At 36.3% G+C, this 12,721-nt stretch overlaps 1 protein-coding gene across 1 annotated transcript in view; it reads left to right on the forward strand.

Annotated features, from left to right (window-relative positions):
• Positions 1–12,721, forward strand: part of IRAG1 (inositol 1,4,5-triphosphate receptor associated 1) — a 60,182-nt gene that overhangs the window by 8,455 nt on the left and 39,006 nt on the right. The window contains exon 2 of the mRNA XM_066320741.1: positions 1,798–1,921. The gene's annotated coding sequence lies outside the window, so the exon portion shown is untranslated. The remainder of the gene's footprint in view (positions 1–1,797; positions 1,922–12,721) is intronic.

Genomic DNA, 12,721 nt, shown 5'->3' on the forward strand with positions numbered 1-12,721 from the left:
GCTACATAAGCTTTTTTCTAGAGAAAAAGTATTACATGGCAATTGTTTGGAGACACATTTCACTTTATTTTTTTTCCACTAGCCTTCTTTAAGTGTTAGCTATGCATTTATTCTTTCCAGAATCTATTTTTGGTGTTGTTTTCCTTGGACTAAAAATTATGCTGTTATTCTGGTTGTCAGCCAACTATCTTTCACCCTTCTTCCCTGCCCTCTCTTGATTCCCTCCCAGTACCCTTTGAACTTATCCAACTTGTTGAATTTGGCAGGAGAGGATTGCAAAAATATTACACTGTCCTACAAGTGAAAATCAGTGCTGTGGTAAGAGAGGAGAGACGCAGCTTAGTGCTGCTAAGAGGAAAGGCTCCACTATGAGCTGAAATTATCACTGATTCTGTTTGATCTGCCAGCTGGCAACCTGGCATGTGTGAAGCTTAAAACCAGGCACAGCAAATGCTGTCTCTTGGCTCTCCAGACTGGTAGGAGACATGTAAGTTTGCTGTGAGGGAGATAAGACACAAAATCATCAAAATAAAATACTCAAAGAACAGGTTTTGATGGCTCAGCTGCTTAGAAACAACCCATTTTTAAATGCAGAGAGACAAAGGTTACTAAATGGTCTGTTTGTGCACTGCTGTCTTTATTTTGGAAAAAAACCCCACAAATGTCTGTGAAACAGATCGTGAAAGCTGCAGGCTGATAACTCCTGTGATTTCACACCAAGTTCTAATAGTTGGTGGCAGTCCATATGTTTGTCTGCTTTCCAAAGTGCTGCAGAGCACTGTTAGTTTGTAACGTACACCCTCATCTATTTTGCAGATTTTTCCATCGAGGCTGCAATGCCTAAAAGGCAAAGATCTGAGGTTCCTGAAGTCTTTGGGAACAAGCTATAGACTGCTCAGCCTGCTCTTTGGGCATGTCAGTCAGGTTCATGGGAATGTTGTTAGTGGACAGGTTCTTCCCATGGCAAGTAAATGTCAGCCATCCGGGTAGAGGCAGCCATTCTAATTAGACTTTCCTTATGCAACAGATGTTTTGAAGCTCAGCCAGGGAGAATAAAGTAATACCCAGAGACAGCAGCCCTTATCTGCTTTCTGGTCATTTAAAGAAGGCAGCTGGGTCCCAGGAATCTGTTCTCTGAAAATTTCCTTCCATCTGTAGTGGTTTCTCCACCAATTATGTCCTTTTGTGCATGTTCAAGGTCACTAGGCAAGCACTAAGGCTGCTGAAACTCCCAGAGTTCCACATGATGAGTGCTGCTCACTTGGGGTGACTACTTTAGCCCTTTAAATCACCTGTCATAGGTTTAGGTTTGTTTGGTTTTTTAATATATGGCAAAATAGTGGTCTCTTTCTCTGAAGATTATTCAGAATATGCAGATATTTGGTTTATGGATGAGGAGTATTCTTGTTCTTCTTTTTTTAAAAATAACATTGGGAAAACCAGCATCACTAAACAGATGCTCTCAAAATGAGATATACTGATCCTGTTAAAGAACTCCCCTTCTGTCTCCCTTCAGCTCACTTTCTAGAAATCCTTTTTGTGGAAGTAAACTTCAGTAAAAAATGGCAGAATGAGATCTCATTTGCTCTTATGCAAACTGACTGCACAGTTTGTTTCTGTTACTCACTAGTTTGTTATTCTGTGATTATTTGAAAGAAATTAACCCGTGGTAACATCCTGTTTTCTTTCTTTGCCTGATCATCTGTTTGGAAGGAGTTGTTCATTTTGCTTGAACAAACAAAAAAATCTCACCCTTTTCTATCTAGTATTAAATTTGTTTCTTTATGTTTAAAACAGGAAGCTCCTGCCTACAGCATTCCAGCCATCATCAGCCTGCTGAATATTCATTATCCTTTCTTTACCTGTGCTGCAAGGCACCATGCTGACCAAGAGAATTCCAGACCTTAAATTCCTCTGATAGGTAATAAGCTTTCTGCTTGCATTTTAAATTTCTGTTATTTGACATGATTGGGTTAATTTCTCATTTGTAGGTCTCATCCAGTGCAGTGAGTCCCTGTACACAGAAGTGTTGCACAGATCAGTTGTTATTCTGACCATTTTTAACATCTTTAATTTTTTTTTCTTGATTAACAAACATGTTGTCCATTTGCTAGTTTTGAAATTAAATGCTGCTTTATAAACAATTTTAATTAAGCTGTTCAGTAAATATTATGGATGGGGTCATAGATAAGATATGAAACCCTAAAAAATGTTTCTAGAAGATAAAAATCATTGTTGGATTGCCTAATATCCAAAAAGCTATATCTTTTTCCACTGAACTTAATGTTTCACCTAGATGGATGTTCATAAAACTCAGGATGTAACTGTGCACTCTTGGTGACTGGAATTGCAATGTGCTTTGGGTATGTGACAAAAGTAAGATTTACTTCAGCAGTTTAAGAAAACAAGACAACTGCTTTTAGATAACACAAGGAGTTTTACCACAGCGAATTTAATCATTTAGACCTATCCTGAAGCATTATTTATTCCACAGTACCAACAGCTGATAAAACAGTTCAGGTGAAGAAGCGAGACCAGTGGCAAATTTCACTTAAGTGCATTGGGGAGTGATCATTTCTTCTTCACAGTAGTAAATCTTTGCTCTGTTGGCAAACGTTTACTGGGAAGTGCTGAAGAATTACATTCACAGTACTTTGAATGCTCTGAGGTTCTTAAAATGGCAAAAAAAAATTCATCTTTCTAAAAGTATTTGTAGGATATACTGAAAGATGTGTTACTATACAGTGAAAGACGAGATTCCTTGAAGAGGTCAGAACTGAACTGTTGTATCCCTCACTTTCTTAAACACATGGTTCCATTTTTTTCTGCATTTGTGCTATGAAATAATGATTTAAATGGGTGAAATTTAATGTTCTAGTCAGTTAATAAGATTAAATAATGTACTAGTGCAAAGTATATTCAGCCTGTTTTCAATATTCAAGCCTTCCTCAGGAATATTAACCCATCACAGTAAGGCAGCTTTGTGAGAGTAAACTGAACATGTAACTGCTGCCTGTCTTTGCAGAGCAACCTGACTAGAAAAGTTGTGTGACTCACTAATGCCTGACTTTTGGGTTGGTGTAATTGAAGAAATGCAACTGAAGACAGACTATGAACCTAATGAGTGAACTCAATAAAATTCTGTTACTCCACCCTGCTTCAAAAAATGAAGAAAATAAAATTTTTAATGCCAAAAGCACTGATATAGTGTAATTGGTAACTCTATAGTTGAATATTCATGAAGTTCTGCAGTATGTTCACTTGAGGTACTGATTGTGATTCAAACAAGCTGTGTGATTCCAATTTGCTTTTTGCTTCACCTCAGTTCAAAAGCATGCTTAGCACATCTTTAGAATAGAAGTGGATTTTTTCTGTGTATCATAGAAAAGTGCCGTTCACACGGGTGGCAAATAAATTGTTATGGTAAGTACTGTAGTTGCCCGGTTTTTCTATCTTCTAGATTCTATTGTTTCTTCAGAAAATCATTTCTGATTTAACTGGATAATGAAAATTTTAAAAAAAAATCATAGCTGACTCTGACTTTAAATTTAAATACTTCCTTTAACAAAACCAGATAAATGGCATGTTCAGTTCATAACTTTATCCTCTTTGTTTTGTAAAAAAATACTTTTTTTGTTTTCAACAAGGTTAAAAACAATACTTGGAAGAAACAGTTAGAAAATTAATTTGTAGGTTGTCTTTAAGTGTCATGGAAATTCAAATAAACATTGTTCTAACTAAGAAACATTAACAACAACAAAAAAGTTTGTGTTGGAAAAAATATTTATGTGCCTTAGAAACACGTTCAACAAAATTCGACATCGTCTTATTTGCAGAGATCAAACAGTATAATTGATATTAATTCATATTTAGATTTATGTTATTTTTTAGCATATGTTATTATTATAAACAAAACACATATTTTGTTTGTTAAGCTATCTTGGCAATTGTTACTTGTTTGTAGTCAGTTACTGGATATAAAGAAAAAATGAAGGGAAGATGTGAAAAAGGATGAGTGGAACATACACTAAATGTTTCTAGAAAACCTAGAAACTCTAGTTCTAAGTTCTAGCTTTCTATTTCTCTCTTATTTCTTTTGATCTGTGAGGAAAAATATTGGAAAGATGATTTCCTAATTACTGCAGCCTAGGATTTGGATAGAAGAGAAGATTAATAAAGAGAATTAAGATTTTAATTCTTAAGAATTTAATTCCTTAGCCAATATAATTAAGAATTAAGAGAGGGATTGAAGTTGTCTCTCTTTAGCTTACTATTCATTCCACTGCCTCAAGCAAATTTTTTGGAAGGTTATCTGAAGTAAGTCACTTCAGGAAAGACCATTATTTAAAAAAGGTTAATTTTAACCTAACAAAGTTTGGCTTCCTGGGCTTCCCTGTAGTCATCTGAGAATCAAAAGGTTCCTGCAGAATGTAATTCAGAGAGCCTAAATTAATTTCCTGATTTTAGGACAGAAACTTAAGTTGGTTCAAAAACAAACAAAAAACCCAAACCAAACAGAAACCTTCAGCAGACAAATGACCTTAGACTAAAGTGAGCCCTCATGAAAGATTTCTTTTATGCATATTCTCATACTTCTCAATCTGTTGAAGGCAAGTGACATTGTTAATGACATAGTATTGAAGATGATGAACAGAATGAAACGGGTCTAGGCTCCTCTTCTCTTGATCCATCTCCACAGAGAACATCAACTTGGACGTTACTGGTTTTGGTAGGAACACTTGAAAGAGATCTTAGTTCAGCATTTAGTAACTGTATCCAGCCATATCCAGACTGATGAATCGTTGAATGAAAACTGCAATTTCAGTGGACGAGTAAAAGCAGGTATCTGCATTTTCTGTGAGATAACAATCACTTCCTCAGCTTATCATGTTTTGATTTCTTTATATCAACTCTAATAACTATAATAGGACTAATGCAAAGGTAGAGTTCAGTTCAATTCAACCAAATTGATAAAGAGATACAAGCAAACTAGATCAAGTTGCATCATGGTTATCAAATCACAATGCCTAAGACAAAACTGAGCTTGAGAGCTTCAAGGGAAAGGGGGATGCTGAGGTGAAAATCTGGCTTTTGGGTGCTGGAAGAACTGTTTGTTATATTTCTGTACTTTCTTGTACTCCCAGGATTTGATATTAGGACACTTTCCCTGCTTAGTCCTGTCCTGCAAGCCATGCAACAGGAAGACAAGGTATGACCTGCCAAGGTTAAGGGTGTAATCTTGTTGCAGCAAAACAGCACAGGGAAAATTTGCAGATTTAGTGGCAAACAAAATGTACAGTTTGTCTCTTCAAAGTAGAGAGTGGAAACTTTGACTGGAAGTTTGCCTCTTTCTGTAGTGAGTGGAAGCTTTGATTGTGCTCTGTGGAAAAGAAAGAAGGCTTCTTACAAAATTTGCTAGACAAGAATTAAATGTAGTATGTTTTGATCTTGTGCACCTATGATGGAGAACCTAGCCATAGTAAATGCAAACTTAGAACGATATATATTATCTCTTTGTTGTTAAACCAACCTTATTGTGAAATTTCTGTTATAGATTGAGTTTACTAAGCACACAAGGGAAATACTACTTACAGTGTGAAATAACTTTTAGAGTTGTGAAGTCATGTGGCGTTTTCAAGTTTTTAATATCTCAGGGGGAAAGGCCATCCATTATATCCTAGACCAATCTTTTTTTTTTTTTTTTTTTTTTTTTTACGTTTCTTTGCCTACTAAAACCTGATGTTTACACTGACTGAAATAGTAAGAAATATTAGAGGAAGAGAAGATGTATTTAAACCTCTATCCCAGAAAATGGCTTTATCCCTACTGCTGTATATTCTGTAAGAGAAAACCAGTGGGACTGCAAGAGCATCTTAGGACATTTCCCCAATTTGATTGGAGCTGAGATTGTTCTCATGGTTTTTTCTGACTCAGCTACATGTGAAGCTTTTGGACCAGGAGTATAGGTAGCACTGTACAGCTGAATATATGTGACAGGGAGAGGTATCATCTCAAAATAAAAAAGACACATTTTTGCAGTGAGAACAATCATTCACTGGAGCAACCTCCCCAGGGATGTGGTAGTGTCCCCATTGCTGGAGGTTTTCAAGATACAATTAGAGAGAATGATCAATAATCTTGTCCAGGTTTCCTTTCCACGAGGGGTTGGGCATGTCTGTCTTTTAAGGTCCCTTCCAGCCTGGGCTATTCTGGAATTCAGTCATAAGAATAAGGAAGTATTATTAAGTAGGAAAAGAGATGGAAAGCAGCAATAATACTTTGTAATCAAGAGCTGTGTAAACCTTCATGCCAGTCTCAGCTTGACATTCTGGAAATTTCTATATTGATTTGCACCTCTGTCTTCTATTGAAAGGCATTGAAGACAAGTGGGATTTTCTCCACAGGAAAAAAAAAACAAAAAACCTGGGAATGTCCTTTAGTGTGTGTGCAAGCGAATATATCTGTGTGTGTAAGACTGCAAAGTTTGGGAAGTGCTAGTTTACTGTAATTTCTCCAGTGAAATTCAGTTCTTTCTGTGATGCATGTTCAAGAAATGAAAATACTTTCAGTGACCTGCCACCCAAATAACCTCTTAAAAACATGTGAAGATTGCTCATCTGCAAAAATCTAGAATGTGACAAAGCAGGGAGATGCCAGACATTCTTCAGACTGAGATATGTTTACTTCTTCATGGAAGTTGCTTAGGAATCCAGCACAGTATCATCCTGGATCTTAGTCCTGGCTCTGGTCTTAGTGTGTACTGTTTGTATTACCTAAAAAAAAGAGCAAGTCCTTTTCTTCCATTGCTTTCTTCTGCCTGTTCTTCTGTCCATCCATTTCTTCAGCATTGCCAATTACTCATGATTGACAAAAAGGCACTTTTTCTTTGTTTACTTTCTCACAATCAGTTTCTTTCAGAAATTGAAACTGCTTCCACCAGTGAACATAAGGGCTGCACATCCAGGTCTTGCAAACCATTCTTCTTATCCCACATGAGGATTGTGTCCATGCTACTCCAAAAGCCAAACTCTTCTTTAACACTTGCTTTTTTCAGCCATCTGCAGCTCAGGCCTTTCCAGGTCCAGGGGCTGTATGGAATTACTACTGCACCTCTCCTCTAAATGCATCTGATCTCTGTTTGAACTGACTTATGTGCTCCAATTATTTTTCAACTTCCTGTGATAACAAATCCAATTATTTAATTGTATACTGTTGTGAAGGAACTTCTTTTCTACTCAAACAATTACCTAGTGAGTGCTTTTGGCATCCTTTTCCACACGTACTGTGAGGAATTGAGAGCAAATAATTAATAGGCCACTCTTTTCAATCTATTACTCCCTTTCTAACCTGTTTCTATCTAGAAGTGTCTTTTTTTGCATGGAAACCATTTGCAGTTACTGCCCAGTCTTTCTTCTATAAGTCCTTTGGTTTTATGTTGTTGGGGTTTTGTCGCTGTTCTTTTTAGTGGTGTGTGTGCTTGTTTTGTTTGGTTTTTTGGGTTTTTTTGAGCTGTGACTAGAACTATTTTTAAGATTTGGTCTCATATTCTATGCTGTTTCCAGCTCTTTCCTATTAATTTTTAACATTATTGCCTTTTTGGCTGCTGCTGAATACTGTTTTCAGAGAGCTATTCAAAATTACTCTGATCTCTTTCCTGACTTGTAAAATGTAATGATGAGCTGTTATTTAACTAACTGTATTTTATATTTGTTTTTTTCTCATGTCCATCAATTTGCCTTTTTCACCTGACATTTTATTATTCAGGTGCTCAGTATCACATAAACTACCTTGGCTATCTTTAGCTCTGATTTTCCCATCTCATCTTTAATCATCTGTACAGACCCCCTTTTCCAGATTTTTCAGGACTATGTTGAATGCCTCAGTACACATGGAAGTGTAATGTCTGCAGCACCAAGAACAACTTCTGTCCTTTATTTTCTTCCTTCAGTTAGAGGCAGTATTTTTGTTTTGTCCTGTGGGAGCAGTTTCCTTAAGATGCTTGATAGAAATTTTTGTCAAAACCTCTTGTTGAAAAATACATGTTGCCTGTATTAAAATGCTTGTTGATTTCTGTAGAGGAATTAATGAAATAGCAAAGTTTAGACTGCTAGACAGTCCTGTATTAATTTATAATTCTTGTATCTAGATCTATTTAGTAATAAAATATTGCATTATATTCTTATCTAGGACAGTTATTATCTAAAAGTTAGGAACTAGGATGAAAGTCTTAAGTGATAATAAAATTATAAAGGAATCAGTCCTCAAATAAGAAGTTTGTTTTGTTTGGGCAGAATAACAAAGCAGCTCAAGGTCAGCATCAAAATATTGAAGGAGGTGTATGGAAAGAATGATCATCCTTTATTGTGTGTCTTTATCTCAGTTTGTTGAAGGCTTTTTACTTGCCTTCCATTACCTCAGGTAGATAATGCACAGCCTTCTTTATTGGCATTTGCCAGGATGTTGTCCAGAGGCACTTTAAAACCCCAAAACTTTGATTAACAATAAAACTTGTGAAACATTGGTATTTCAGCATTTCTTCTTTTAAAGATTGGTCTTAGCTATGTATATTTATTAAATATACATATTTAATTCTTAAAATTACAATGTGTTCCTAGATCTTCTTTTAAGAGCTATTTTCTAAATACTTTACCTGGTTTTTTAATTTTTTTATTTCATAGTATATTAGAATCACTGAATCTTTTTCATTCCATAATTCTCTACAGATGTTTTAAACTTAAAATAATGGGTTCCATTACTTTGATGCAACCTTGTTGACTTTATTTGACATAAAGAAAGAAAAGAAAGTTAAGGTAATAAATATTAATGTATCTGACTACATACTTATTGTATACAAATTGTTTATAAGTAGGCAAATACAGAATGCCATTTTGACTCATCATATATAAAGTTATTAGCATAATTAGATACACATCACAATTTCTTAATAGAGTCATGACAAGAGCAATACTGAGTTCTAGCATAGCTTATAAAGTGCAATGAAACAGGACTAAGAAACATGAATTCAGGTCAGTTTAGCTCAGTATCAAGATATGATTGCTGCTCCTTTCCCACTTTGTCTCCTTGCTCCTCTCCCAGAAGATATCAAACTGTCAGCAGCTGCAGGAACAGGAGGTGTTGTACAAACTCAGTCATTTGCACCAGAGCTGAACTGCTGGTTGTGAACTGAGGGACTGAAATGCAATTCCATGCCTTACTCCCTGCTTTTACTGCAGACATGGAATGCCCTGAAAAAAAGCAGATAATTGCAGTAGGTCTGATATTTCTGTGGCAAATCTTGACCCGTGGCATGTCCTGGAGTTTTTTTAAAGCCTCGTAGAATATTAGTAACTTTGTTCCTTTTTATGCCCTTCTGACAACCCCTATTTTCATTTTGAGTTTTGAGGTAAAAATGTCAAAACTAGTATGTGAAATGTGGCCCCAAAAATGTAGAATTCTCTTTCACTGCCGTAGTTCTCTGGTTTAAGCCCATCTCTTTCCTAGGGCCTCCCTGTGCACAACACTGATAAAACCGTAACAAATGAGTGTGGTTTTTTTAAGATGTTGATGAGATGAGATTGTGCATAAGGCTGGTACATTATTTTTTGGATCAGCTCCTGGATATAATCAGGAATGGAATGGTGTTGGCTAAATAATTTTATCAGGAAAAGATTTTGACAAAGGACATGAGGAACATTTTGCTACATTTGGCTTGTGCTATTCCAGAAGAGCAGAGCTGTTGTTTTCCTCAAAGTTTTTTTCTGAACTGTCTAATTACCCAGAAATATGTGGGGGTTTGGTACAGTATGTGCCAGTCAATGCATAAAAAATATTTTCTTGTTCTGATAACTTTGATTTTTATTATGAACTTTCTTAGTCCTAGGTGTTGACAAACAGTGATTGAAAATGGCAGAAATAAGGTTAGCAAACTATGTGTTCTCAGAGTGTTGTATCTGGTAGCCTTCTAAAAGAAAATGAGAAGTTATTTTTCTTACCATGCTTTCTAGAAGATGCAAGCCAATAAGGATACTTTCCCAATTAGAGAGCAAATTGTAATGATCCTGAATCTAGAATTCTAACAAGCAGCCAAAATAGGCCTCATTTTCTTCCTGCTGAAAAGAGTTTAAATGTAGGAGGAATTGTGTACTTCGTTCACTTAAATCATCAAAGGTTAACTTTGATGTTGCACATTTGGAAATGCTGACTTCAGTCTGGTCCATATGCAGAATTACATCAGTGTTTCCTTAAAGTGAGGAAACTACAAGTTGATGGTTAAATTCTCCTTCAGATCCTCAGTGTTAATACCTGGAAGACAAATAGAATGGTTGAAGTACATTTGAAGTAGATGGTGTAAGAGAACATTTACTTCTTTACTTTTAATGACACCTGAAAAATAAAAGGTTGAATTGTCCCTTTTTAGCATTACCATGTGCTCCTAGTCCTGAGATTCTGTGGGTAAAGACTTTGTATAATGTAGTGGAAAGGCAGTTCTGGAGTTGGTTTGGGTTTGTTTGGGTTTTTTTTGGTACTAGCAATAATCCCTTGTTCCTCATTTTGGATTCTGATGGCGTGCAGATCTTTGAGAACACAGGAAATGAGGACTTGCTTCTCTTTTCTCACAAAAAACTGCTTGCTTTCATTTTCAGACCATCTTTTCTGCAAGTCAGCAAGTCTGTTCTTTCTGAAGTGATGAAGCAGTATGCTTTCTTCCTTTTCCCCACATTAAAATAAAGAGCTCAGGTTGAATTTTCCTGAAGCTGCTGCATCTGTATTTCAAATAAGGACAAAAAAGGGACAAATTTTTTACCCTATAGTTTTGGCCATGGGTTCTTGATTGCAGCCACATATAGTTCAGGCCAAGTACCTGATTTGGGGATCTAAGAGCAGGAGAGAACTGTGACACTTCTCAAGGCAGAGCTGCAGCCTGAGAGAGGCTTGCAAGTGCTACCCAAGATTGTCTCCCCCTTGGGATACTGGTATTTTCAAACTAGGGACAGTAGGCAGAGCATCACTCTTCAGTGATCACATAAAGCATCTGTGTAGTCAGTCAGTTGTAATGACAATATGATGGACTGCTCCACTAAAACTTTCAGTCAGAACTCAGCTGTCCTAAGCCTTTTGATTTCAAGGCTTTGTTGCATTGAGGGTTAGCAACATGCATCAATTCAGATTGGAAATCTGAGAAAGTATGAAAAGCCAACATGAGTGCTGCTTACAAAAGGGTTCATCTCAAAGTTCACCAAGTGTTATTTATGACTGAAGTTTAACACAGTGCTGTGGCTGTGTTATAAAATAACCTTTGAAGGATGCAAGTTAATATTTTGCTGTGTGAGATATAAGAACAGCCATGTCATGAGCAGACCTGATGAAACAGTTTCTTCTAACAGCTTGTTTCTGTATGATGTGTACATTTTGGAGCATTTATTTCACCTCTGTTTTAATTACTGCATCATCCTGTCTAGTGCAATACCTTCAGAGCCTTCAAATTTTTAAATTAAGTATGATTTGTTGGTCTAACCTTGAAATACATAACTGCCTCAATTAACCCAATTAGCAAAAGAGGGACTCTGAGGAATTTGTTGCTAATTCAGCATGTGCCTCATTGGAGGGTCATCCAATCCAATTCATTGCTAACTTGGCCAGTAAAATGCACACAGAATATCTTTGCTAAATGCATCAGTAACAAGGTTGATCTTTCTGTCTCTGAATATTGTGGGTCTTAGCTTTTAAATAACAGTTTAAAAAAAAAATCATCAAGATCAGGCTTCATCCAAGCTACTGAGAGTCTGCCTCTACATAGTACATAAGTTGAATTGTGCTGTAAATATGTTGCCTCTTCCTATCACACCTTCTAAAACTTAAATTTAAATGGAAAACTCCATCAGTTTGGGAATGCTTACTGTAAGAACTTCATAGTGTGAAAATAACACTGTGTGATTACATCTGAAGGTTCTTGTTAGGGTATTTATAATGTCCCTGAGAGATACAGTGGGTAGCAAAGAATAACACATCACACAAAAGCCTGTAGATTATTCAGCAATACAGGCAAAAGACCTTCTACAAAGTGTGTTTGCAGGATCTTGTTAATTAATAGATCTTTTGAGAAAGAAAGAGCTTTTGGCTCCAATTTTGTGTTGACATTACACCTGGATGAGACACTGAGGACTTCCTCCATCACCTCACCTCTTTTGAGAATACTAAAATTGAACAATCGTCCTTTTCATTATTAATCTATTGTTATTGTTGTTGTTCTTGTTGCTCCTACTGTTGTTACACCTTTTTTTAGAGCTAGATATTGATAAGAGAGATTAGTGTTGTTGCTGGCTTCTAAGTTGTGTGTGTTTCTAGGAAAAAGGCTTAAGAGGTGGCATTACAAAATGTTACTACTTTTTCATACTTCTGTATTGTCATCCCACCATACTGTGTGCTGGATGAAGGAAGAGGTGATATGATGAGCTTTGCTTTTTCAGAGACAGCTAGGCCTGGAGATTTAATGTGTACTCTAGGGATAAAATTGGACTCTTTCTGGCAAAAGCAACAATACTTGTGACTTAATATACAGCATCCCTAGACCCAAATTGGGACATTGCAGCCTGGATGAGTGAACTACCAGGTCTGTAGAAAAAAAGGTAAGCAGTCAAAATCCACACAATGGCTGTTTATTTGAATATGTTGATAGTGAAGATAGTCCTGTCCTGGTGTATAGCAATATTTGAAAAAACAT

Source organism: Sylvia atricapilla, chromosome 6 (genome assembly GCF_009819655.1).
Source record: "Sylvia atricapilla isolate bSylAtr1 chromosome 6, bSylAtr1.pri, whole genome shotgun sequence".
Classification (NCBI taxonomy): Eukaryota; Metazoa; Chordata; class Aves; order Passeriformes; family Sylviidae; genus Sylvia; species Sylvia atricapilla.